General features: G+C 32.0%; 1 long non-coding RNA gene across 1 annotated transcript in view; it reads right to left on the reverse strand.

Moving 5' to 3' along the window:
* The window catches only part of LOC137237812 (uncharacterized), a 77,123-nt gene extending 71,389 nt beyond the window's left edge, over positions 1-5,734 (reverse strand). Inside the window, exon 1 of the long non-coding RNA XR_010949041.1 lies at positions 5,508-5,734. This is a non-coding gene — a long non-coding RNA (uncharacterized lncRNA). The remainder of the gene's footprint in view (positions 1-5,507) is intronic.
* Between the last annotated feature and the right edge of the window lie 7,922 nt (positions 5,735-13,656).

The raw sequence follows: 13,656 nt of genomic DNA on the forward strand, positions 1-13,656 counted from the left end.
GTCATGGGGACTGACTGTAAATCCTAGCTAAACCGAAATATTGCCTTTCATGAGATAGTATACGTTTTATAAGTAGAGACCTCCTTCGATTTGCGAAGTAGCTTGTAGTGTCCAATAGAGTGAAATATCTCGTGCTTATGCTGAACAGGAAGCTGTCCCAGAAACTGTCCCCTGAATATAGGGATTAGGACTAGGCCACCTTGTCCTTGTGTAGGGGTCAATCGGCAGGAGCTGGGCTTCTTGAGGATACTTCTGACAAAAGGCTGATATTTGTATAATAGGCAGCCCTGATTGGTATGAGGTATGTCTTTAGTGAAATTAGAAATAAGCTTGAACTCAATCAATAATCTGTTAATTAGAGCATTTCGCGAATAAAATATCTTGAAAGTACCAACATGGAAGAAATCAGATCTGTGCGTTGGGCTATGGATTTTGCTTTTCGACCACCCTTATTTCTTACCAGTTTTGACTTACCCTCAAAACAACAAAGTACGTTTCCTTTTACATTTAATTTTTCTTACTTTCCACCTGTGCTAGTTTCAGCACCTGCATTCCCTAGAGATGACAATAAGGTAAGAGATCGACCACTGAAATGACTTCTATGGCAAAGCAATTGTATAATACTATGGATAGCCAAGCGGCAACTGATGCCGTGTGCTCATAAGTATTGCAACCGTGGGTGGTCGAAGAATACCAGACTTTGCCCTCACCTGCATCGAACTACGTTAAAATTAGCATCATCTGACTTCCGTGGCAGTACAATACCTCGTCACATGGATTTTATGGCATGGATGGATATTTGTGAGCCGAAGTGTTGTAGGCGATTCGGAGTCCCGCTGGCTAATTATATTCTTCTTTTGAACCAGGCATGCTTAACCAACGAACCGATATCATTTCGTTACGATAATTAACGTTAATAAACGAAACAGTCATTTCGTTTCGTTTATTAACGTTAAGAACGTCAAATTAACGATATGAATTCGTTTCGTTTTCTGTCATATCAAAACGAAATCAAATCGTTTATGTTGATTTTTAATTTCAAACTATGCTGGCAAACCTGATTGATGGCGGAGTCATTAAAGGTGAAAGCATTAGCCAAGCTGATTGCAACTTTTCTCATGAATTTTGACAGTACGAACATTTCTCAGAGTATTTTTGACATTACCACCAACGAATTACACAAACAAATTACATGGAGTTTGTGTGTGTATGTGCGCTCGTTGTTACCACGTTACGGCTTCACCATGGCTATAGCATTGCCAGCACAATTCAAACATATAGTATCACGTTTTTGTTAACGTTTTTAGCGTTAACGAAAGCTTTTCGTTTCGGTTAAAAACGAGATACAATTTATCTTGATAATTTCTTTATCGATAATATTTCGAAGTGTTTCAACGGAAACGGTGGAAATTTTTTGATAAACGATTAGCTTAACGTTAAGGTGCATCCCTGTTTTGAACAGATGAGTCTGAAGTCAGCTGAGCAAACGCTGGGCAGACACTACCTCCTCTAGGGTTGATACCAGACAGGGTTTCACACAAGGTGTCTCCTTTATTTAACCTGTGAAAAATAGTTTGAGTAGCATAAATAAACCGCTAAGAACCAGTTTCTCAACCACAGGCTAATGCTTACCGGCGGTTTATTTGACAGAAATCGTTCGGTGAATTGTCAAATCAATTGCCGGTTAGCGTTAAGTTGACATTAATAAAGGGGCCCTATGATCCAACCTATAACAAGAGCCCGTAATTGACAATTAACGCTGATGATATTTATAGTAGTCAAGTTCTACCTAGGCTATCCTGATTAACTAAGCTTAAAACAACCCCTCAGTAAACGAGGACAAGAAGTGATTCCTCTAAGGTAAGCCTATAAATGATATACATACATACATAGACACTCGTATGCGGGTAATTTTTTTTTATTTTTCAGTTCTCTTCATACATTCGATTGAGATATTCGGCAGAACACTAATTTTGCTATTCAAATTTCAAACCTGATTTGAATAGGTAGAGAGTATTTATAACTGAGCGTAAAATGCCAACGCGGATACATAATAACATATCTTCAAATGGAAATATTGCTTGCTTAACTACCTGAGCTGGAAGTTGATTTCCTTGAAATCGACTTGTGTATGCTACGCGCTCTTTAGCGCTCATTTACAAGCACGGTTGCCACTTTCGGTCCATTTGGATCTAAAATGGTCCCTTCCAACCCCATTTCGTCCGCTTGTCCTTTTTTTTCAATTCTGGTTCTTCTTAGGCAGTAGCCACGATTTTGGTGCTTTTCTTCCTTTTTCACTGAGGTTAAAATTCACAACTCTGCCCACAGCATTTGGCACAATTTCATTACACGTATAATTTTCAATTTACTTACATATGTATATGAAAATCTTACCACAAAAATTGCTCAGTCAATAAAGTGTAGCAGACCAATGACATTTCATAGGAGATATTTTAGGCGAGGATTAATAAGAAAAGTGATGGATCTAAGGGCAAACGCATTACACAGACTTATAAGAAAAAATTCTTGTTTTAGTATCCAGATATCTCGATCAGTTATCAAACACTTTTCGTGATAGATTTTTTTCACTAGTTGAGCTAAGAAACTTTTTCTCAAATGCACGTATGCCTCTAAGAAATTTGGCAGGGCTTTCCACTGATGGAGCCATTACGATGGCCGTCGAGTTAAGATTTGATTTGAAAACTAAGTAAAATAATGAAACTAATTGGTTTTATGTTTTGGTAACACTTTCAAAATTTTTTACAAAGAAATCCTATGTAAAAATTGCAGGAGTATTGTGGTGTTCCAGGAGTATTTTGCTTAACACCGCCGCCAAATACTTGAAAAGTAAGTAGCTTGGCATAAGAAATATTTTAACTGTAAGTAAGGCAGGAATACTTCTTGAAAGGGGTAACTTTATAAATTAATAACGAATCGCGATTGAACAAATTTACTTTTAAATCCAGATTTTGAAGCAAATGTAAACAATATTGGATTTCGAAAGAAGTGTTTTGTGTTTTATTCTCGTAGGTACAGAACCCCATAAACTTCAATAACAACGCTGTTAACTAACTTCTAGTACCTACTTAAATGCAATCAGGTTCCGTTATTGCACAGTTAAAACTTTTAAGACGTTTGATTTTTAATCTGAAGCCGGGGGCTAAATTCAGTAAATGTGAGTTTTTCAAAAATCACACTAACTAAATCTAGGCTTTGGTATGTAATTTCAATGTTCAGGGAAAAAGTAATCCTTTATGAGTTACTGACATTTTTGAGCCTTTCCTTACTAAAACCTAACTGCGCTATACATTTTATTTCTTTTCGATTAACAACATAATGCTGAAACTAAGCACTTTGTCAGCAAAACTACATTCAAAACGTATAGTTAGTGAAGGTATAAACTTATCCTAGAAATTTGATGATACCTAAAAGTAGTGTTTTTGTTTGTGCAGTTTTTATTTAGTCTCCTATTCGCTAAGTTTATTATAATTTTGTATAGGAAACCATGGAAATATCCTGAAATTTTATATTTAACAACAACTACGAAACTTTTGTGAATTGCTTGTATCACAATCAAATAAAACAAAAATTTGGTCCTTTTTTCTGAGATTTGGTCCTTTTTTCGATGAATTTTGGTCCCAAATGAAAACATTGTGGGTAACCGTGTTCACAAGCACGCTATTGAGGGTGATTTTATTTAAACAAAAGATTTATCTATGAGTCTCAGCGACTGGAAAGGTAAGCATAAAATGCGCGTAATCCTAATCTAATAGAGATGTACAAAACAGAAGAACCGGATCCGGAAAAGCGGTTCGTTTCGGTTAGCAATCTGTAAATGTAATTATGGCGATCTATTTTGAGACATTAAAAAGGAACAGATATGTACACCGCAGCTCCTCGCAATATGGAAATGATACTTCTTCAGTTTACAACAGCAAATGTTTTATTTTTACAGTTGGTCACCGACTTTAACATTGTGACGAACTGAGTTTATTTTGCATTTCGGTCTGCTTGTCTAAACGTCTGCCCATTTACACTCAAACTAATATGTCGCTTCTTTAGATAATTCCACGAAATTTTGTATGCGGGTTAAATATGATGTTTTTTAATCAGTTGTTTGAAACTAATAGGATTGGGCTACTTAGACATTTATCGACTGCTGAGTGGAATATTATCTTATCTCGGCTGCCATTTCCACAAATCACCAAACTCAAAAACAAAACTATATCACAATCAATTTGAAGAAGATAGTTCAAAAGATTTCCCGAAACCCTAAAAATAGTGTTATTGAAAAGCGCCCTGTTGTGGAATGCATTCGCAGAACGCCAAAACTCAGAATTTGTTTCAAAAATGCTCTATCTTAGCATAAATACAATATAATTGTATGTAATTATGTAATTAGTAATAAATTATGTACTTAGATTTGTTGAAAAGAACGTTAATATAATTAATAATATTAACATGATGCTCAGATTAACGAATTTGTGCCATTACTTTCAGTAGAACGGGTAGATTATAGAGAACATATTCAAAATCATAAAGAACTCACTCCAGGTAGAACTTTCGCGCTTATATGCAATTGATTATACCGATATGGTAGATTTAAGTTTTCTGGGCTACTCATTTCTTTCAAATTTAGTCACCATATAGTTTAGTTACAGACAGGAAAATTATAACACCTTTGATATAACCAAGAACAGGCAGTCTCATTGTGTACTTATCCACAATGGACAGTCTGGTCCTTACCACAGTATACAGTAATTCTTGGTAGCTCCACTTTTTTTTTTTTTTTTTTTTGATTTTGATACTCCTTGGTGCGAAGTGAAATGGCCAATAGTTAATTAAGCCTTCTCAAACAGCCAGGTTGTCATGCAAGTATTTGTGTTGTTTCCAGATCATTTTATATTTATTTTCTTTTTCGCGTGTTAACAAAAAAAAAAAAAAAGAGAATTCAGTGTTTCAACTTATTTAGAAATGCCTCAAACGACGAATTATTGTGAAAAAAATTAAACTAAAAAGTGTAAGAACTTCTTTGAGTCTAACTCAGATTACCTTTAATCGGATCTATAATTCTAATTCGATACATTTTATCTAGCTTAATTTTTTACATTGTTTTTTGTTTTTTTTTTTGGGAAGAATTGCTACATCACAAGTTTTCTATGAGGAGTGTTTTATCTAGAAACCCAATAAGTTCTTCATATTCTGATCAACTCTTTATTTTTAGTAAGTCTTTTAATTCACCATATTTACTGAATATTTTGTAGATGACTCTTTTCTGGTTGTATTTTGGGCAGTGAAAAATGATATGGTCCGCAATATGACTTACATTACATTGTGAACAAACACCTGAAATACCTATGTTAAATTCACTCAGATAATAAGGACAGTATGTGTGACATAACTAAGGCCTATTTAGAATTTAATTACTCTGCATTCTAAATTACATTTTTTGTTTTTGAACCAAGGAACCCTCATTAATTCATCCATATTTTCTGCAAAATATTTACCTTTTGTCTGGCTTATTCCTTTAAATTCTGAACTCCACTTATTCCATATCGAGCTTTTAATCCTAATTTCAGCCTCATAATTCGTCGGATCTACATTAATGTTTTTTCCAATCGTTGCTGCTGTTTTAGCTGCTATGTATGTATGTCTGCTTTCTCATTGAATGTAGTTCCAATATGACTAGGAACCCATATTATTTTAATCCTTTCTACAGTTGCTTTATTTCTATGTAATATACTATGAATGTCTGCAATAATATAATTATTTGTTACATGAGTGTCAATAACATTAAGTGCTGATAGACTATCTGAAAAAATGTCAATTTTATTCGTTTTGCCTTTTATTGCATATTTTACCGCTTCACAGATTGCAATTAGTTCACAAGTCATTGAAGGGTAACTCCACTCGAGTGATCACTGATTTTCGTCTTTTGACTTTTACTTGCATTATGACATCTGATATAAAATAGTGCTACCAGACTGGAATACAGCATTTTGCTATGTTTTTTGGAGGATTTTTCCCAAAAAACATTAAAAAATTTTAGCTCATTTTCGTTTTTTATAGCGACGTTGTTGCTGTTATATTAACGATAAAGAATAAGCTTTGACGAGAAGCTCCAGTTTGCTTGGAGAAAACGAAAATCTCGACATGGATCACGAAATAAAGGTTACAGAAATTTGGACTTCGACAACTTCTTTAGAACAAACAAAGAATAATTTAAAAACTTCTGTCAGTGGGGCAAGGTTGGTCATGATGTTTACGAAAAATGGAAATGAAAAAAAGCTTTTATACGTCAAAAGTTTCTTTAGTGAAATTGATCTTAAAACTGGCTTTTGAACTTTTGAGATTCTATGATAAAAATAAATACAAAGAAACTTTAAATTTTGGGCATGGCCAGGAACCTAAAACATAAACAAGTTCAAATCACTGCTTCTTTTACTAAAACTTGTAAAACTATTTAAAAAAAATAATTAGAGCTAAATAGTGGTGATGTACATTTTTCTGCTACAATCGGCGCCTGTCAAAATATCCGGTTATCTTTCGTGTCGCACTCAACAGTACCGGTTTTTTTTAAATACTCTGAACTGCACATCATTACAATATACTGGGTTTTCTTCCAATCCATTGCCTTTTGGCTGCTAGCAGTTACCCTCAGCCAACCGAAATCTTCTTCGTTCATTTCATTTTCGGCAATGGAGCGATACCAAACTGCTTTTAATTTAATGTGCTAACCGCGTGGCATTTTTATAATAGAAAATATATATGTACATATATTTATGTGTATACTACTTAAATTTTAATTTACTTTGTTTTTATTAGAAACAAATATTCTTCTGCGCATTTGAGGTAGTAATTCTATTCAATAATTACACACCGTGATCTCGCAGATATATTAATTTAAAATAAAAGACTCGTCCAATACCGTGTTCAGTCAACCGAAATAATTTTATGGTGACTTTAACCCCGTAGGACGCGTACATGTGCTCTTGAGATTTAATAATATAATGAGAATTTTTATGATTATTTATTAGTTTAAAAAAATCATGATTAGATTCTATTAATATTTATCATTTAATTATTCTTAATTTAATTGATGCCGTTTAAGTGTTTAGATAATTACCGATCAACTTTTTTTAGATTGATCAATGCCACGCGTTTGTCACTGTGCATTTCATGCTCTGGTATCCGCTTATTGTGGACAATTGTCGCGAAACTAGTCTTAAAATTAATTATTTCTAAAACGAAAAAAAGTAGCAAAATAATGTGCCAAAAACCATCGTTTAGCTCGCAAAACGGGAAAAAGGATATGTGGCAAAGGTTTAGAAGCTTCCCTTGGATAACAAAAAATAGTCGCCTTGCTTGGTGGAGGGTCAAATGTTAGCGTTTTCCCTATACTACAGAAGATTTTAAAGCCCATGCCTAAAGTATAAAGCCCTATGACTCATTCAAAACAAAAATAGTTAAATCTACTCGTTTAGAGGTTATGACCAATAGAAAATATTCTAATTCTTTCTTAAATTATCAATTTTTTGCAAGGTATGAATTACTTTTAAAACAAGATATAGTAAAAATGCTAATATATGACCCTGTGTCAAACAAGAAAAGTTTTTTAGGTTGTCTGTTTTTATTGTTTTCTGCATAAACAAATTTTTTTTCTTAATACGCTTAGATTATTCTGAAATTGTTAATTTTCAAATTAAGAGTTAACTGAAAAAACAAGTTAATATTTTCTTATTTCGGAGAAATTTTTCTGTAACATTTAGGTATCTTAGCTGAGAACGAGTACCGTCATATGCGCTACAGTCGAAATTTATATGGCTTTTGATTCATTATCCAGCCTTTTGAATCATTGAGGAGATTATAAATTTTTAAAACACATTCTTCGAAACTGAGTACCCGGTGCTAATTTATTGCTGCTTTATGAAATTAATGCTTATATTAAAATCAATTTATTTAAAAAAAAAAACATGTATTAGGCCCGCTTTATCAGTGGTTGGTTAAGCTAAGCTTAAACTAAGCTTGCTTAAATTCTAGTAAAATTTTAACTCCAGTTAAACTACTGAGCAGTTTTTCAGTCACAGTTTAAGGCCGTGTTTGGGGGTAGGCTCTTTGTACGGCAACATTTGCAGTCATCCAGTGAGTTTTACAGCTCCGGCTCACTTTCAATTCTCACGGGAATGCTCTGCATCATTGAGATACTTGAGAAGCAGATGTCGTGAAATTTTCGCACACGTGAAATATGATAGGCAGATGTCGCCGCTGTTTTTCATTTAACTCATAACGAAAGGCTAAGCAGCGACATCTATTTTTGAAAAATTAGGTTCATTAAAGGCAGCGTTGCCAAACTAAAAAGAAGTAATTAACAAATTATATAGCTCACAAATTGAGCCAGACTTCTATCTGGATTTATTTGGCTCAAATCGTGGTTGTTGCATTTACATGCAAAATTATTTATCTGGCTCAGGATTTTGCCACCGGATGATGGCTATTGTTTTTTTGTTATCTAGATAATTTGTAGATATAGCAACAGCTGGATTTTGTTTACCCAACAAACATGGAAAAAAATTCTCCGGCGAAATATATATCTAGTTCCGGAAGTGATATCCAACATCATTATTTAATTATTCTTAAACCAAATAGTTCTCGAGTTGATATCCAATTTCATTCTCCAGTCACTATCCAACCTTTGAAAAATTTTGTAAAATTAAAAGTTTTCCAATGGTTTTTGTAATTGATATTAGAGAAAAATTGTAAGTTTACAAACGGCGATGGTTACTAGGACATGTTTCTGAATTTCACTTCTTCATCAGCTAGCTTTTCGGGAGCTGAGCGTTGAACTCGAGTCTCCAACATTCACATCAGTGCAAGCCTTTTTTAGCTGCTACGCCATATGAATGTTCCGTTGTTCGCTGTACAATTGGTCTCCAAGAGTTGCCTTTTTTGTTTATATTCCTTTTGATCACCATGTAGGCACATACACTCTGTATGTAGTTTATTCCTAATGGTGTGGATATGATTTTTAGGCGTGCTTTTTGAAAGCTTAGTAACATTTGTTCGGATATGATCATATGTATTTAATTAGCGAGCTTTGCTCATATTGCTTTATACAATGGTTTTTGTAATTGATATTAGAGAAAAATTGTAAGTTTTACAAACGGCGATGGTTACTAGGACATGTTTCTGAATTTCACTTCTTCATCAGCTAGCTTTTCGGGAGCTGAGCGTTGAACTCGAGTCTCCAACATTCACATCAGTGCAAGCCTTTTTAGCTGCTACGCCATATGAATGTTCCGTTGTTCGCTGTACAATTGGTCTCTAAGAGTTGCCTTTTTTGTTTATATTCCATTTGATCACCATGTAGGCACATACACTCTGTATGTAGTTTATTCCTAATGGTGTGGATATGATTTTTAGGCGTGCTTTTGAAAGCTTAGTAACATTTGTTCGGATTTTTACAGTATTTGTTTTTAATACTTCCGCTGTTACTATTATATCAATATGATCATATGTATTTAATTAGCGAGCTTTGCTCATATTGCTTTATACAATGGTTTTTGTAATTGATATTAGAGAAAAATTGTAAGTTTTACAAACGGCGATGGTTACTAGGACATGTTTCTGAATTTCACTTCTTCATCAGCTAGCTTTTCGGGAGCTGAGCGTTGAACTCGAGTCTCCAACATTCACATCAGTGCAAGCCTTTTTAGCTGCTACGCCATATGAATGTTGTGCAATATGAGCAAAGCTCGCTAATTAAATACATATGATCATATTGATATAATAGTAACAGCGGAAGTATTAAAAACAAATACTGTAAAAATCCGAACAAATGTTACTAAGCTTTCAAAAGCAAGCCTAAAAATCATATCCACACCATTAGGAATAAACTACATACAGAGTGTATGTGCCTACATGGTGATCAAATGGAATATAAACAAAAAAGGCAACTCTTAGAGACCAATTGTACAGCGAACAACGGAACATTCATATGGCGTAGCAGCTAAAAAGGCTTGCACTGATGTGAATGTTGGAGACTCTAGTTCAACGCTCAGCTCCCGAAAAGCTAGCTGATGAAGAAGTGAAATTCAGAAACATGTCCTAGTAACCATCGCCGTTTGTAAAACTTACAATTTTTCTCTAATATCAATTACAAAAACCATTGTATAAAGCAATATGAGCAAAGCTCGCTAATTAAATACATATGATCATATTGATATAATAGTAACAGCGGAAGTATTAAAAACAAATACTGTAAAAATCCGAACAAATGTTACTAAGCTTTCAAAAGCACGCCTAAAAATCATATCCACACCATTAGGAATAAACTACATACAGAGTGTATGTGCCTACATGGTGATCAAATGGAATATAAACAAAAAAGGCAACTCTTAGAGACCAATTGTACAGCGAACAACGGAACATTCATATGGCGTAGCAGCTAAAAAGGCTTGCACTGATGTGAATGTTGGAGACTCGAGTTCAACGCTCAGCTCCCGAAAAGCTAGCTGATGAAGAAGTGAAATTCAGAAACATGTCCTAGTAACCATCGCCGTTTGTAAAACTTACAATTTGTTCGGATATTTACAGTATTTGTTTTTAATACTTCCGCTGTTACTATTATATCAATATGATCATATGTATTTAATTAGTGAGTGTAGAGTTATCTACTTATAACAAATATACTTGTTATATTTTAAATTTATTCTTATTATATTAGTTATTTTTTTATTATCAAAAAAATGAAAATATTTTAGTCATCAAAAATATCTTTTAAAGTAAATAAAGTTTAAATAAATTATTGAAAATAAATAGTTTTATATAAACTATATTGGCGATCCTACCAACGGACCTAAAATTATTTGAACATGCATACTTGTAGAACGAATTTGGACTTAAATTAACTGTAAAAACATATAAAAGAATTATGACTAAAATAAAGACTATTATTTACAAAATAGTTTATATGCAAAATTTTCGTCAACGTCAATAAATTATTTGAACAAGAATCTTTAAATTTTTAATACAATAGTGAACAATTATAAAATTAAAATATATACTATTACAATACAATATCTATCAATAATTCATGATAAGATACATTGCCTGAATCGTTTCAACTTCAAAAGGACTGTACTAGTGATTTGGTGTTTGCTAAGAATCAACTAACTAAAATACCAGCATTTGTGTCTCTATTTACACCCCTTACTTTGCTGAATTTGTCATGCAATCAACTTTCTGATCTGCCGAAAGAATTGGGTGTCTGAATACGTTACGGGAGTTGAAAATATACAATAATCGTTTTGATCACATACAAAGCTGCCTCGATGAAACAAAAAAATCTTGAAATCCTATTAGCCAGTGATAATCGTATCAATCATATAGATACTTAAATCAAAAATTAAATATATATATATATATATGTTTGGCATTACGAATTTACCATTTCTTTTAGTCTACGACCACATTTATTTTTTAATTGTCACTAATATTCTACTAAACTAGTCATATAAAATACAGCAATTTGTTTTTGAAAATTCAACTTTATTAAAATTTAAAAAATATCAAAATAAATGTAACACATAAAATTAATAGTATCAGTATAATGAATGACCTGACTATTTGGTGAACTATATTGTTCAAAGTTTTATATATTTCGACAACTAATATTTATATTTTATTTTTAAAAGTTTGTTTCTTCAATCTTTTGTTATATTATGAAACAAAAATTTTATCTAAACAAAATAATTCCATTTATAATACTAATGTTACATTACTTAAAAATGTATTTTAATTGGTTTAAAACAATAGTCAATTTATTATTTATATTAATTATGTACACTCTTTCTCCAGTTTATAATCAAAAATATATATCATTAACACATTTAAGAAATTTTGCAACAGACATACAAACTTCACAATACAAGTAAATTCATATTTAACAAACCTCATTTTCAATTCAAAAAAACAAAAAAAAGAGCAAAGAAATAAATTTAAATTTTTAAACTCAAACTAATTACTATAATCTATTTTAAAAAATCACAAAAGATTTCTTAAAATAATTTTTATTGACATATATCAATTCTTTCATATTAAATTAAAATCATATGACAATTTCATATCACCCTCAAACGAATTAAGGAATCAACTTTTCATTCCTTATCACCAACTTGGACATACATTATGCAGAGTACAATTATATATTGAACATACATTCTGCATAATACAAGTTTTTAATTTTTGAGTAATTGTGCAAACAAAGTAGCCATCTACTATAATTCAACCTCATTCTAGGTTCATGAAAAACATAATTATAATTAACAATATTTAACAAACAGCTATTAAGTTATTTTTAACCTCAACAACATAACAATAACACAACCAAATATTAATATACATAAAATATTAATACAATAACTAAACATAATAAATAAAATAAGCTATCAAGTACATCGAATCATCAAAAGATTGAGTACTTACATCAATACCAACATAAACTTTTTACGCAATCAACACAAAATTATTAACATTTAAAAAATTTCGTTTCACTGGAGGGGGAGTATATGTAGAGTTATCTACTTATAACAAATATACTTGTTATATTTTAAATTTATTCTTATTATATTAGTTATTTTTTTATTATCAAAAAAATGAAAATATTTTAGTCTTCAAAAATATCTTTTAAAGTAAATAAAGTTTAAATAAATTATTGAAAATAAATAGTTTTATATAAACTATAGCGAGCTTTGCTCATATTGCTTTATACAATGGTTTTTGTAATTGATATTATTATATTAAGTTTTCCAGTTGATCTCCAACGTCATTAATATTTTCGTTCAAAATTATTCATAAAAAAACTGATGAAAATAGCGCAGAAAATATTTGCGAGTAGATGTCCACTACATTTTCTCGTATTGAATTTGTGCACAAATTTTTCAAAATTTGCAACAACAAAAAATTGTCAGAAAAAAACAAAAGAAAAATCTAGTGCGATGTGGGTGTTATTAAATAAAAGGAACAAAATCACCTTCTACAAATTAAAATTTTTTATAAAAACTTATTAATTGAATTGGAGGCTGAAATAAAGACCGTCCGATGCAATACTCTTTTATTAATATTTGATTGTAAATGTTTGAAATTTTTAACCCATTACGCTTGGCGGTTTTAATGTCGTTCATTACGACCTTTCTGCAGCTGCACTACTGTGAGGTAATATTGCTAAGGAGCACATTTATTTATTAACAAATTTTCAAACAAATTTTTTCTAGAAGACTCTTTTGAGTTCCCAATTTTATCCATCCTTTAAGAATGTCGTCGGAAAATATCTTTTCTATTTTTTCCTTAATAACATTAATGATCGCCATTCGTTGTTAAGAATATCCATGGAAGTCATGTGAAATGTAAAAGCTTTAAGTAAGGGAACAATCGTTGTCTTTGACTAGATTGAATATTTTTTGCATCAAAATATTCCAAAAGGTGTAATTTTTCGCTTTCGAAACTGAATCCTTTCTTAATTTCGTTACAAAGGCAAATGTTGGTAGATTTTTGGGCTTTGGTGGTAGAAGTGGTAGAAAATGAAAATGGGCTAAAAAGTTGGTAGAGTCCGTGCACTGCTCATAGCGTTCCCATCGCTATGACACCTTTAAAAATTTC

Source organism: Eurosta solidaginis, chromosome 1, assembly GCF_040869045.1.
Source record: "Eurosta solidaginis isolate ZX-2024a chromosome 1, ASM4086904v1, whole genome shotgun sequence".
Taxonomy (NCBI): domain Eukaryota; kingdom Metazoa; phylum Arthropoda; class Insecta; order Diptera; family Tephritidae; genus Eurosta; species Eurosta solidaginis.